Source organism: Panthera pardus, unplaced genomic scaffold (genome assembly GCF_024362965.1).
Source record: "Panthera pardus isolate Hobbes unplaced genomic scaffold, ASM2436296v1 HiC_scaffold_3, whole genome shotgun sequence".
In the NCBI taxonomy this organism is placed as follows: Eukaryota; Metazoa; Chordata; class Mammalia; order Carnivora; family Felidae; genus Panthera; species Panthera pardus.
The window spans coordinates 42,421,106-42,434,129 of record NW_026526876.1 but is presented as its reverse complement, the minus strand read 5'-3'; the positions used below and the strand labels follow the sequence as shown (position 1 = coordinate 42,434,129).

The 13,024-nt window shown below is 37.5% G+C and overlaps 1 pseudogene; it reads left to right on the top strand.

Moving 5' to 3' along the window:
* The first annotated feature begins 5,314 nt into the window (after positions 1-5,314).
* Positions 5,315-5,404, top strand: LOC128774392 (U2 spliceosomal RNA; annotated as a pseudogene).
* Positions 5,405-13,024: the final 7,620 nt, after the last annotated feature.

Genomic DNA, 13,024 nt, shown 5'->3' with positions numbered 1-13,024 from the left:
ACAATATTTTGATATTAGCCTTTCAACCCACAAAATGCAGCAACAGCAGAAAACCAAGCAGATTCCTTTTTACTTGTCAGATCCGTTTTCTTTTTTTTCTTTCTGTTTCTTCCCTTCTTACATTTCTTCCAACAGCTGCCAGTACTTGAATGGTATCTGGTGGTGATAAGGATGTGGAAAAGTAGAAATGATTGTCTATTTAGATGAGAAGAGTAAGTCTGCAATGAGAGTTCTCCACTCCAGCCTTTTTCATCCAGCTCTAGTGTGGGTATTTTGGGCTTAGTCTGAAATTCTAGCAGCTCTCAGCTGGGATTCCTTTCAGTTGCCAATTTCCCAGAGTGTGACTTTATGAGGCGCCTTAAGATGATTTAGGGACTTTGGGTGGACACATTCTTTTTGTTGTTGTTGTTGTTGCATCAGTTACGGATTTGAATTAGCATTAAAAATGTTATTTATCCCTTCAATCTATGCTGTTGTGGTAGTTCTTAGGATAAAGTAAACAAAGTGAGTGTATTTAAAGGATAATGCTATTGGTATAGGTCTTTGGTACAAATCATGATAGAGGCTGGGCAATTACTGACTTTGTGAAACATTATTTAGTCCCTCCTCTCCTTCATCCCTGAGTTGTCTCATCATTGTCCCCTGGCAATATAATGGGAGAGAGGTAGGGTGCCAGTTCTGACATACCATCAGAGCATGGAAATTTGGGTGCTATGTACTGACTACACTGATATTAATCCCAGCAATCTGTAATCTCCAGAAATAGACTTGAATTCTGCAACAAGTCCACTGCCTGCTGGCAAGGCAGCTAGCACTTTAGAGTATGCAAAGAGAAAACCAGATATACCATCAAGGCTGTGTGGGATAGTGGGGATTCACACATTTTGTCTGTTTTTGTGTGCATTTAGTGCTAGGCTGACTGCAGTCATAAGATCAGGCTTCAGTGCATATTGAGGTGGTATGCTTTCCAGAACCATGCAGTTTCTTGAATAAATATAGTCTCTGTTAAGAAAAACATACAGAGCCTATTAAAAGAGATTGATTTTTTTTTTCCCATTTGGTTCTCTCCTTACCCAGCTTCTCCTATTATATACATGAAGGCACAGTTTTTCTTTGATCCAGGGCTCAACCCATCATTTGTGGAAGCACAATTCACTGCTTGCTTAGTTGTTCAGATTAGTATTCACCAACCTCTGTACTTTGTAACTCAACTCCAAAAAATCTTTCCATTCACAGGAAAACTGGAACTGACATCCAAACTACTTTCTCAGAATGAAGAGATTTTTCTAAGCACACAAGATAAGTAGGTTGCAAAGTCTAGAACAAAAAGGGTTTCCAGGCTGGAAAAAAAATAAGCATAAGAAATACAGGAAAAATTCACACAAACTCTCTGAGATGGAAATATCTTGCCGTGTAGACCTCAGAAACGCTATTCTTTTTTTTTCAAATTACAAAATCCTCACACCCCTTCCATGTACAGATAAGGTTTCTGCTTTGCATGTTGGATGGGCAGCTCTCTCTCATTTGGAGCATCCTTTGGTGCCCTGGTGCTCAGCCCACCAGCTTATTAACTATATTAAACATGATCCTGAACTGAGAGATACAACATATTTGTGCCATACTCAGTTCAGTGTGCAGCCAACACCTGGAATCTGTGTCAGCATTTTCAACCCATACCTCCCTGACCTGCTTGGATTGTGATACTCTAGTTTTAGCCTAGGAGTGGCCTCAGACTCCTTTTCAACACAGTGCTTGAGACTGCCTGTTACTAAGCAGGGGAAGCTAATCTTCAGAGGGAAACTTATTTTCATCCTTAGGATAAAACCATGGAAGGAAACCCTGTATAGAATCACATGGGCATTTGTAGAAGGAAATAATGGATCATGTAATAATTCCACTTGCCCCCTAACCTCACAGGGCATTTTTAGTAGCTTAATATGTATTATTTTTCAAGTGCTTTATAACCCAAGAGAAGTGTAAGTGCCTGGCTATATTAGTCTGTTTCAGATCTGTAGGGAAAGATTTAATATTAAACCTTTTAAGCTTGACAGCTCCCTTTTAGACATGCCCAATTTACCACACTTCAGCTTTAAGCAACCTGGATTGGGATAAAGGCTGAGTTCTGTTCCTGTTTGACATCTTCTGAGCATCCATTGTCAGCTTTAACAAGCTGTGTATTGACATTATTCAATATACATTATCTGCCAAGATGCATTCCAGCCATTTAAACAAGGGTGTACTTTTTAACTGGCAATGAGAGGGACTATTACAGTGCTTATGGTGTCAAAGTTTGAGCATACACTGTCACTCATTGGCTATGTAGGTGTTGGGAAGATGCAACTTTTTAGTCTCCAGAAACTTCGCAAGGAAAAGGTAAAGACCCCAACTTTTTTTTGACCAGTTTTTTCTTTCAAAAGGAATCACTTGCACACAAACTATTTCTACCTATATATCTAACATTTATGTATGTATGTATGTTAATATTTGTGTATTTCTGCTATCTGTTCTAATTTTGCATCTCCTCTGACTTTCAGTAGTGAAGGGTTAGCTTATATTCCTCTTGAGTCATGAGTTATTCATGAGATTGCAGCTCTTTAAAGGCATGTGTTCTGTGTGTCACCCTGCTGAGCACACTGGATCTGCCATACACCATTAACAGTAGTATGCTTGGCCCTCTTCCGAGGCACCAGAAAATCACATTAGCGTTTACTCCTGCTTTGTTGTCCATAACATTGTTATATAAGTCTTTATGGGTATAATGAACTTTACTGAAAACCTGGAATAACTAAAGGAAATTACAATATAAGAGATAAAAAAAAAAAAAACAAACCAAACACCACAGTCAATGTGAAATACAGCTATTCCCATAGTGGGAAACATCTAGGAAATACAACTTTTGATGGATAAGGGTTGATTTTTGAGTGGGGGGGGGGGCGGTTTCTTTGGAATGTTTCCTCTTCCTGTCTGAGTCCCTGTGTATTACGTATGCGTCTTTCTGGGACCACCACTTTCTTGTAATAACTGCTGGGCTTCGGGTCATCCATGCTATTCTCTACCAACAAGGAGCACATATACCAACACTTAAATTATTTGGCTTAAAGTAATATTTGGAATAATGGCTCTAGAGTCTCCATCAGGACAGAATAAATGGCCCTCATCTCTTCAATCCTACTGAATAATGTGGTGAAGAGCAATGGGGTGTGGGTGGTTTTATTACTGAAAACACATAAGATAGTGCAGGTATTTTCCACCACTAAGAGTTGCAGATTCATCTCTCCATTATTTTGGTTGTACAGTAGCTAACTATAAAATCAGACAAATACTTTTCAGAAAGAACTCTTAGGAAGAATATACTCCAAACCAGAGGTAACCAGCTCTGTTGTTCATATGTCCAAGTAATGAAGTTGATTGGTTGAATTGGGTAGGGGTATGGCAAACTGAAGGCTATCTATTTCTTCTAAAGGTGTCTTTTGTATATATTGGGACCTTAGGAGTTGCTCAATTCCAGGGGGTGGCATATTTGTATTACATGGGTACAATTCATTTGTATTTTTCTTTTAAGTTTATTTTGAGGGAGTGGTGAGAGAGAGAAAGAGAGAGAGAGAATATGAGAATCAATCCCAAGTAGGCTCCGCATTGTCAGTGCAGAGACCGTTGTAGGGCTCGATCTCACAAACAGCAAGATCATGACCTGAGCTGAGATGAAGAGTTGGATGCTTAACTGACTGAGCCACCCAGACGCTTCATATACAATTCTTTTGTATTAATTTCACTTTGGATACAAGCTAAGTGGTGCTCTTTGAGTTTATAAGAAAACCTGGCTCTGTGACATTATATCTCATTTTGAGTATGTGAAAATACAATCTCAGAGTTGTCAGATCTTTATCTATTTCTCTCTTCTCTCAACTGCAATTCTACGTGAAATCTTCCAATTTAATTTTTTGCAAGTAACTCAAATGAAAAACAAGTCTGTGTAAGCCAACAAAATGTCTGCAGGCCAAATTTGTCTTATAAACAAAGATACTGCATTCCATCTAAATCCTTAAGGCACCAGAAAAACATTTTCCTAACTGCCCTAGTAAGTTGAGAGATCGGTTTTTCTTCCTGTAGGGATAGTACTTCACTTTATAATTAGAATGACCGTACCTCATGTTTGCCTATGGCAGTCATGGTTTATGGCTCTAATCATGGTATCCAGTTTCATTTAGCGTTTGTCCTAGAGTTTTTATTTTTTTAAGCATAGTGTTATTGATCACTGCATTAAAATAAGCACTCTGCATTTGGTTGATTTCATGTTTACTTCCAGCTTCTGTCATGTTAAGTGGGCAATGCATATGTAGTGAACAGAGTTCTTACTTAAACACATAAATCATCACTGGTCCATTTTTCATATTCACTATTTCTCTTTTCTGGCCGTTTCCACATGGCCAGTAACTAACACCCTATCTCCTTCCTTTGAAAGATAGCATTAAGAGTGCTTGCTGGTGAGCAAGACTGCACTTTATTAGGAGAAGCTAGAGACCGCCAATACCTACTTTTAGGTAGCGATGGAAGAACTGCTTATTGCTGTTGTTTCTTCTGGCTGTTTGGTGAATTGCTGTGGTCCTGCTTTGGGATGTTGGATACACAAAGCATCTGGCCACTAGTTGCACACACTGGGAAACCTGCAAAAATTAGAAGTTAGATATATGTGAAATATGTATGGAAAATAATTGTTGGAATGTGTTGCTACAGTGATTTTTGTCATTTATTCCATGAGAACTCTACAACAATTTATTTTTTTCATTATGCTTTAAACATTTTTTTCTAATTGTTGGCTGCAATGTGCCAAAGCAAAAAAAGTATATTTAAAAGAGATTAAATATGAATTTCTGTTTCTTAAGATATTGATGAATGGGAAACTTCCATGAGACTTTGTTGAAAATTATTTATGGGGGTTGTCATAATATTAATGAGCATGTGAAAACCAAGAGTCAGAAGTATGGTAAAGAAGCATCAGCCTCTCCTTCAAAATTTAATAGTTACTTTAAGAAGACTACCCTGTTAACAATGATTGGAAACCTACAGCTTTAGAAAGAGCACTTACATTTTATTCTGTGAAGCATGACTTTTCATTTAGATCAAATGACAGTTCTAAATTAGTTTCTTCTGTCATTGATTCCAGCTTTTCCTGTGAATACACTAAAAGTAAATTGATAGTTGTTAATAGGATAGCTTCACTAGCAGAAAAACTTTGCAAAGAATTAAACAATGTTTTTTTCCCCTCAGTGTCAAGTGTTTCAAGTAGAACACGAACTTAGATAAATTCAGTAATATCGCTTCTCGGCCTTTTGGCTAAGATCAAGTGTAGATAAATTCAATAATAGCTTATTTTTAAATTCCCATTAATGGGATCAAAATCATTCTAAATTATGACATCTGACAGTATTGTGAATACTAGTATAAAGTTAAACATGTCATCATTTAAAATATTTTGTGGAGAAAATAGGAACAAACACAGATTTTACTGGCACACAGTGTGGTGGTAAAAATAATGTTATTAAATTAAGAGGCCCTGGAGCAGAAATGTACTTGAAATTGGTTGTGGTGCATGCATAGTTTATAACCGCATCTAAACAAAATGTGTTATTTAACCAATCAAAATGGAAGTTGTAGATATCAAAATAATGTCATATGTATCCACTTAGAATAAACAAATTACAACTTTATTTTGTAATGAAGATGGTATTAAATTTTTAAAAACTCTTCAGCATGCTTACCTCTCTTAGTTACTCACCATCAGTCAGAGATGTTTGAATTTTCAATGAATAGCACTAGAAAACAAACTAAATGTTTTATGATGGTGATGGTATTAAACTGCTTTAAAAAAATAAATTGATTGCATTTTGTTCAAAATTAATTGAAAATCTTTAATCAGAACATTTAACACATGAATGCCAAAAAAAACACTGTAGCTTTTTATGTATTTGGCAAATTTCAGAGAAGAAGACGTTGTGAAATTGATCTCTCAAAAAGGAAAGGAAGGCCGCCTTGGTGGCTCAGTGGGTTGAGCATCTGACTTCGGCTCAGGCCATGATCTCCTGGTCTGTGAGTTCCAGCCTCGAGTTGGGCTCTGTGCTGACAGCTCGGAGTCTGCTTCAGATTCTCTGTCTCCGTCTCACTCTGCCCCTCCCCAACTCGTGCTCTCTCTCAAAAATAAAAATAAACATTTACGGGGCATCTGGGTGGCTTGGTCGGTTAAGCGTCCGACATCGGCTCAGGTCATGATCTCACGGTCCGTGAGTTGGAGCCCCATGTCAGGCTCTGTGCTGACTGCTCAGAGCCTGGAGCCTGTTTCAGATTCTGTGTCTCCCTCTCTCTCTGCCCCTCCCCTGTTCATGCTCTGTCTCTCTGTGTCTCAAAAATAAATAAACGTTAAAAAAAAAATTAAAAAAAAATAAACATTTAAAAAATTTTTTGAAAAAAGGAAAGGAAAAACTGAATGGATAAAACAATAAAAGCCCAGGGGCGCCTGGGTGGCTCAGTCGGTTAAGTGTCCGACTTCGGTTCAGGTCATGATCTCGTGGTTCACGAGTTCGAGCCCCGCGTGGGGCTCTGTGCTGACAGCTCGGAGCCTGGAGCCTGCTTCCGATTCTGTCTCTCCCTCTCTCTCTGACCCTCCCCCCATTCATGCTCTGTCTCAAAAATAAATAAACGTTAAAAAAAAAAAACAATAAAAACCCAAATTTCAGTTTTGCTATTCAGAGTGTGGTCCTAGGCAACATTGGCCTCACCTGTGAGCTTGTTAGAACTGTAGCTCCAACACACCCTGAATCATAGTCTTTGTTTTAATAAGATCCCTGGGGTATTTGTATTTACATTAAAATTTGAGAAGTACTGGTGTAAATTATTTCATTTGGAAATTTGATAATTACATGTGTAATATTTTGACAGATGGTAAGAATACTTTGACACTTTTTTATTGGAAAAATCTACATTCTCCACTAGGATGCTGATGATATGAAATTGAAAAGGGCTACAAAGTTGTAATATCTAAATTTGGCAAAGTATACAAAATACCTAAAAAAAATCATAGAGATTAGATGAAGACAAGTATCTAAATGGAAGCAAAAGTACACTATTTATAAAAGTATTTGTTGTGAGATATTTACAGATCAATAAGATAATAAGTTAGAATGGGGAATAACATCTACTTATGAGAAGTTGTTTTCAGCTTAACAGATACCTCAATGTCTGCAGAGAGTGATTTTCTCAATTAAAAAAATTATGGTCTACAGGGAAGAGTCAACTGAAAGTGTCAACAACTTTAAATATCATACATATAAAATGCACTATTGAAATGGTGTGTGAAATTGAATTTAAACAATTAAAAAATAAGAGCATCTTGAAAAAACAACTTTGAGACAAATACCAGTGACAAGACAATTAGGGATTGTTATGGCTAAGAAACTGATTAAATTAATCTACGCCAAAATAATTATTTTACTCATGTTATCTTTACTTCTTTTGATTACAACATCATTCAGTGAAGTTTTACAATAAATACTGTTTTATCTGCATTTACAGGAGTAGATATTTTAATTTTCTTTATTTTTAAATGTTTATTGATTTATTTTGAGAGAGAGAGGGAGAGAAAGAATCCCAAGCAGGCTGTGTGCTGTCAGCATAGAGCCCAATGTGGGGCTTGATCTCATGAACCCTGAGATCATGACCTGAGCAGAAATCAAGAGCTAGATCCTTCACTGACTGAGCCACCCAGGTGCCCCAAGTTGATACTTTAATTTTAAGAATTATATTTTGAAAGTAATTTTGAATAAAAATATTTTAAAGGTCCAACAATATAATGAAACCAATTTTACAGTAAATCACTTAAAAAAAACATATAACTTTAAATTATCCCTCGAGAGTATCCTGGTTTGGACAATAAATCATAATGCAAAACTGTGCTGGTTTATTTCCATTTGTTCTCTCACCTTACCCTGTCCAAATTATGCCTCTTCTGACTTGTTGAGAAAAAAACCAGTGGCTTTACATTGTCTATTTTTCAAGTGTGAAAAATCTGGATAAGCCTTGAAACTATCACTTTTTAAGGGCTCAAGTAAATTCTCAGGAAAGGATAATAATCCTCTCCAGTTATAAGGGGTGAAGGGAAAAGGCATTGATAGCATAGAGACAGGTGGTTTCAGAACTACAGTTTCATATAAATTCATTTAAAATATGGTTTTGTTAACTCAATGCATCTATGTTGACATTATACCTAATATACCACATTTATATGTAGTATGTCTGCCTCTACGGTCACTATCCTGGTCCAAGCCACCATGTCACACCTGGATTACTGAAGCAGCCTTCATATAATACATCTTCTCTTGCCCTATTACAGTTAAATGCTCACATTGCGGCCAGAGGACTTTTTACATTCTAAGTCCACTTTACAATATTTTTCTGCTTAACATCCTCTGATGGCTTCCGATCTTCATTCACAATAAAAGCCACAGTCCTTACAGAACCCTTCGTGTTTACTTTCATCTAGATTGTATATATAACAAATAAATGTGGTAATGTGATGACCACCTACATTGTATTTGGTTTCATTTGAGAGATTCTTGATTAGGGTTTCCCTACATGGGATGTTGTTATTGCTACATCTACCATTGTTGGGCTCCGTATCTCATGCTTTGCTGTCATTGATCTCTCTCACCTGGGGACTCATCCCACTCAGTCTCCAGCTCTACCTGCTTCTATTTGGAGAGAGTTCAATGTAGCCAGTCACCCTTTCCCTGGAGTTCTGTGGGAATACATTTTTCTTTCCCATTTTACTACATGTGATTATTAGTCAGTGATCTATTTCTTTGGTAGATTGATTTTTGACAAGCATTTCTCCCTGGTTAGACTTCATCTTCCTAATCTAGGACTTGCTTTTCTGGCTACCAGTCAGTGACTATTAGAGTGTACATATCTGTTTGAATATGAGAAAGAGCAAAGTGTACTATGATGGTAATTTTGCCAAATCCCAGAAGTCATCCAATTTCCATTCAAAACTCAGTGTCTTTTGTTCTGACCTTTTCAGTGAACTGTATTGTGAATCATCCATGTATATATTTGAGAATTGATTCTGCTAGGAAGATAGTCTTGCAAGAATAATATATCTTATGGCAGTTTCTCCATATTTTGGTATCTAAGAAACTATTTTCTATACCATGAATTTGGGTACTAGAATATACACTGCATTCTCTGATGCATAATCGTTTCACTCATTCAATATTGTGTTCCTATTAAATGCAGCAGACTGAGCTCATTTAAGATTCAGAACTATTTTCAGGGTATCATTAGTCAAATGGCAACTTTGTGCTAATTAGACAAATGCACACTTTCTCTTGTAAGACCTAGCTGTGTGTAAGGTTGCATAGCTTGATGAACTGAACATGGGTAATTTCAGACCTCCACTCACTCCACTTGCTGGGCACCTTTGAGCAGTGAACAACCTGTACCACATTATATGACAGTTCTAGAGATAAAAAGCATTTCCTTTTGCACTCGAGGATCTTCAGTACCTATTGAAAATATTCTGAGGAGATGGACTGTGGTTTGATCTTTATTCCCACCTGTATCTAGAGGAAGGGCTTGAACACATAGTAAGTTCTTGATAAATACTTAGAGAAATGAAACGTCCAAATTGGTAGAAATAACAGGATAGTATACTCTTGAAATTAGCACGTGGTTTTCACCAGCTTTTAGCTGGTTGTTGCGGAGCTTTTCACTTGGGCTGAAAGGGGAATATAAAAAATAGAGAATGAGAGAGGTGGGGAAGAAGGAGCAAGTATACTTACTTGATGAATTAAATTATAAATGGATTTGTGTTGTCAATATTAAAATACTATATAATTTCATTTGGAGAACACAGTAACTCTTTGATTGCTTTCAGAGATCCAAATCCCCTGCATATCATAATAGCATTCTTTGAAGTATGGGTGATGATAAAGATTCTTTGATTTCAAACACCTATTCAGCTTCTTTTCACTTTTCTCTGTGGAGCAGCAGTTATTCTTATTAGCAGAGATGTCAGAGGATCCATTTGAATTTTACTGATACCTTTTTAACACTCTATTCACCCAACTCTGGAAAGATCTCTATCAATTTTGCAAAAAGACATGTCACTTGAAGTAAAACCAATATCTTAGAGACAAACTGCTTGTAGTCCCTGACACCTTCTCTCCTTCAGTGAAACTAAGAACAGGTCTCTGAGTAGGTTTGTCACTTGTTTATCATCCTTATATTTGCAATCAAAGCACATTCTCGTGCTGCAATGTCAGTGACTTCCTGGTGGACACAGCACCTGTTCAACCCAGTTTTTCCCTAGTGGGCTGTGGCAGCCATTGGAATACTCCTTGCGGGCTTCCAATTATGGAAGACGTAATTGAACAGAGCCCCAGATGCTGTGTTCTGAAATCTCTTGCTACATTGTACAGATGTCATGCTTCCCATGGTTGCTTCCAGCCAATGACTGAGCTTGGCAGGGATTCTAAGGCAAACCTGTTCCTGGGAGACCTGGAACTTCTCTGATGGACAACCTTGGCCCAAGGACTCTCTGAAGATCTTGTCAAACTTTACTTAGAGAGCATGGTAGTCTAGAATGCTTCTACTACCAAACCTTTTCTCTCCATCTCTTGGGGTCAGACTTGTATCATGGTCTGATGGCTTTCCCAGCATTCCCTGTAACTCTCCATATTTTCTCTCTGAAAGTATTTCCCTAATAATTCCTTGCAAATTTAATCACATCTTGGCGTCTGGTTCTTTGATATTCTGAACTAACACAGAACCTAACTCTTAATAGCACATGCTCACAACTATGCTTGAAAAGAAGGCATCAAGCCAACAGCCTTTGTCCTACCTCAGATAAACTGTTGGCAACTCACTGAGTGATAAGCCCCACTTTCTTAGTTTAAGATGATTTTTTAATCTATTGCTTTTCACCCCTTTAAATTCTAACTCTGAGTCATAGCTGTACTCTAGAAAACCATGTCTACCCAGGTCTGTCTATTGGGTCATCTGTACACTGACTCTGTATATGACACCCTAAACTCACCACTCTGTGGTGTGAACTTCCTAACTGCAAGCTGTCACATGCTCTTAATCTTGTTTGTGTCCTTGACTGGGATGAAACCCTATGTTGGCCTCAGGGCCCATAAAATTTCTACTCAGTGGTAATATTTGTTAAAAGGAGCAATTAAAAACTTCATTGATGTTTTAAAGTGGAAACCTTCACTAAAATAATTGTATATTAATTTTTAAATGCTTCTTACGTACCAGGCACTGGGCTAATTGATACACATTCATTACCTCTATCAACCCTCACATAAATCCTATCAGGCAAGTGTGATTACTGCCCCATTTTACAGAAAAACAGCCTAACAGAGGTGTCACACTAATGAGTGGTGAGCCACAAAGTATGACCTCTGAGTTTTCTCTGGATTTTAATTTGTGTATGGCATTGCTTCACAGTCAAAGGCAGTGTGACCTTGAATAATCTGCTTAGTTGTGGTAAGCCTGATATTTCACCTATGAAGCAGGAGGCTAATAATGCTCTCCACCCTTTAGTCAGTTTCTTGTGTTTTTGTCATTTTACATAATTATCTTATTTAGTCCTCCTTACAATTTTAGAAGGTAGGCATTGTGCTTGTATCAGTTACCTATTGCTATGCAAAACTTAGTGGTATAAAACAATACCAGTTTATTATTTCTTGTGATTCTGTAGATGTACAATCTCAGTGCTTCTTTGCGTGGTCTCACTGGGAATCATTCATGCAGTTACTGTCATCTGGTGGCTCCAATGGAGCAGGTGATTCCAAGAGGACATCAATCATGTATTTGTCAGCTGAAGCCAATTATGGCACTTCATTTCTCCTCTCTGTGATTTTTTAACCTTTACTAGGCTAGATGGACTTTCATAGCATGATGGTCTCAGGAGTCCAAGACAGTGAGGATGGAAATTGCAAGTTGTCTTAATGCTTAGGCTTCATATTCATAACTATTATTTCTCTCTGTTGGCCAAGGTAAGTCACAAGGCCAGCTCTGATAAAGGGAGCAGCAGTGCCACATTCCAAAGTGGACATTCTTACATTCATTGGGAGGTTGTTATTATTATAAACTTCATTTTAAAAATGAGGAAGCTAAATGGAAAAGCCAGAATTAATATCCATATCTATATTATCTTCTCCCTGCTTTTCTTTCCACGCTGCCATGCTGTAGTACCTCTTTCTCCACAGAGGTGGTGGTAGAATTTGATGAGACCAGTGCTGGCAAGGTACTCTGCAGACTTGACTGCCATTCTAAGTTGAAGCCCTCTCAGTATTAAGTTAGTTTTTATTCTAGCATATATTTATTAAGTTTAGAACACTTTTCCAGGGCATGGAGTTATAACAAAATAATAGGATTGAAACTTGAATATGGAACCTCTGACTACCAGTTCATTACTCTTTTTACCTATGCATAGCACATGGGATGCCACTCCATTTCCCCCAATGTCCCTGGCAGATAGCACTAATTGATCAGTTAACACTTAAGATGAAACCTGTTTAAAATACACAATAGGGAAAGGATAGTCTCTTCAATAAATGGTGTTGGGAAAACTGGATATTCACACGCAAAAAAGAAAATTGGACTTGTATGTTACACCACTCATAACAATTAACTGGAAATGGATTAAGGACTTGAAGGTAAGATCTGAAGCCACAACAATTCTAGAAGAAAACGTACAGAGTAAGCGTCCTGACGTTGGTCTTGGAAATGATCTTTTGGATTTGACACCAAAAGCAAAAGCAACAAAAGCAAAAATAAGCATGATGATAACAAACTAGGAAGCTTCTGCACAGCAAAAGAAATTATCAACACAATGAAAAGGCAACCTATTGAATGGGAGAAAGTATTTGCAAAGCATCTACCTGATCAGGAGTTAATACAACCCTCACAGATCAATAGCAAAAACAAACAATCCCTTTAAAAAATGGGCAGAGGACTTCAACAG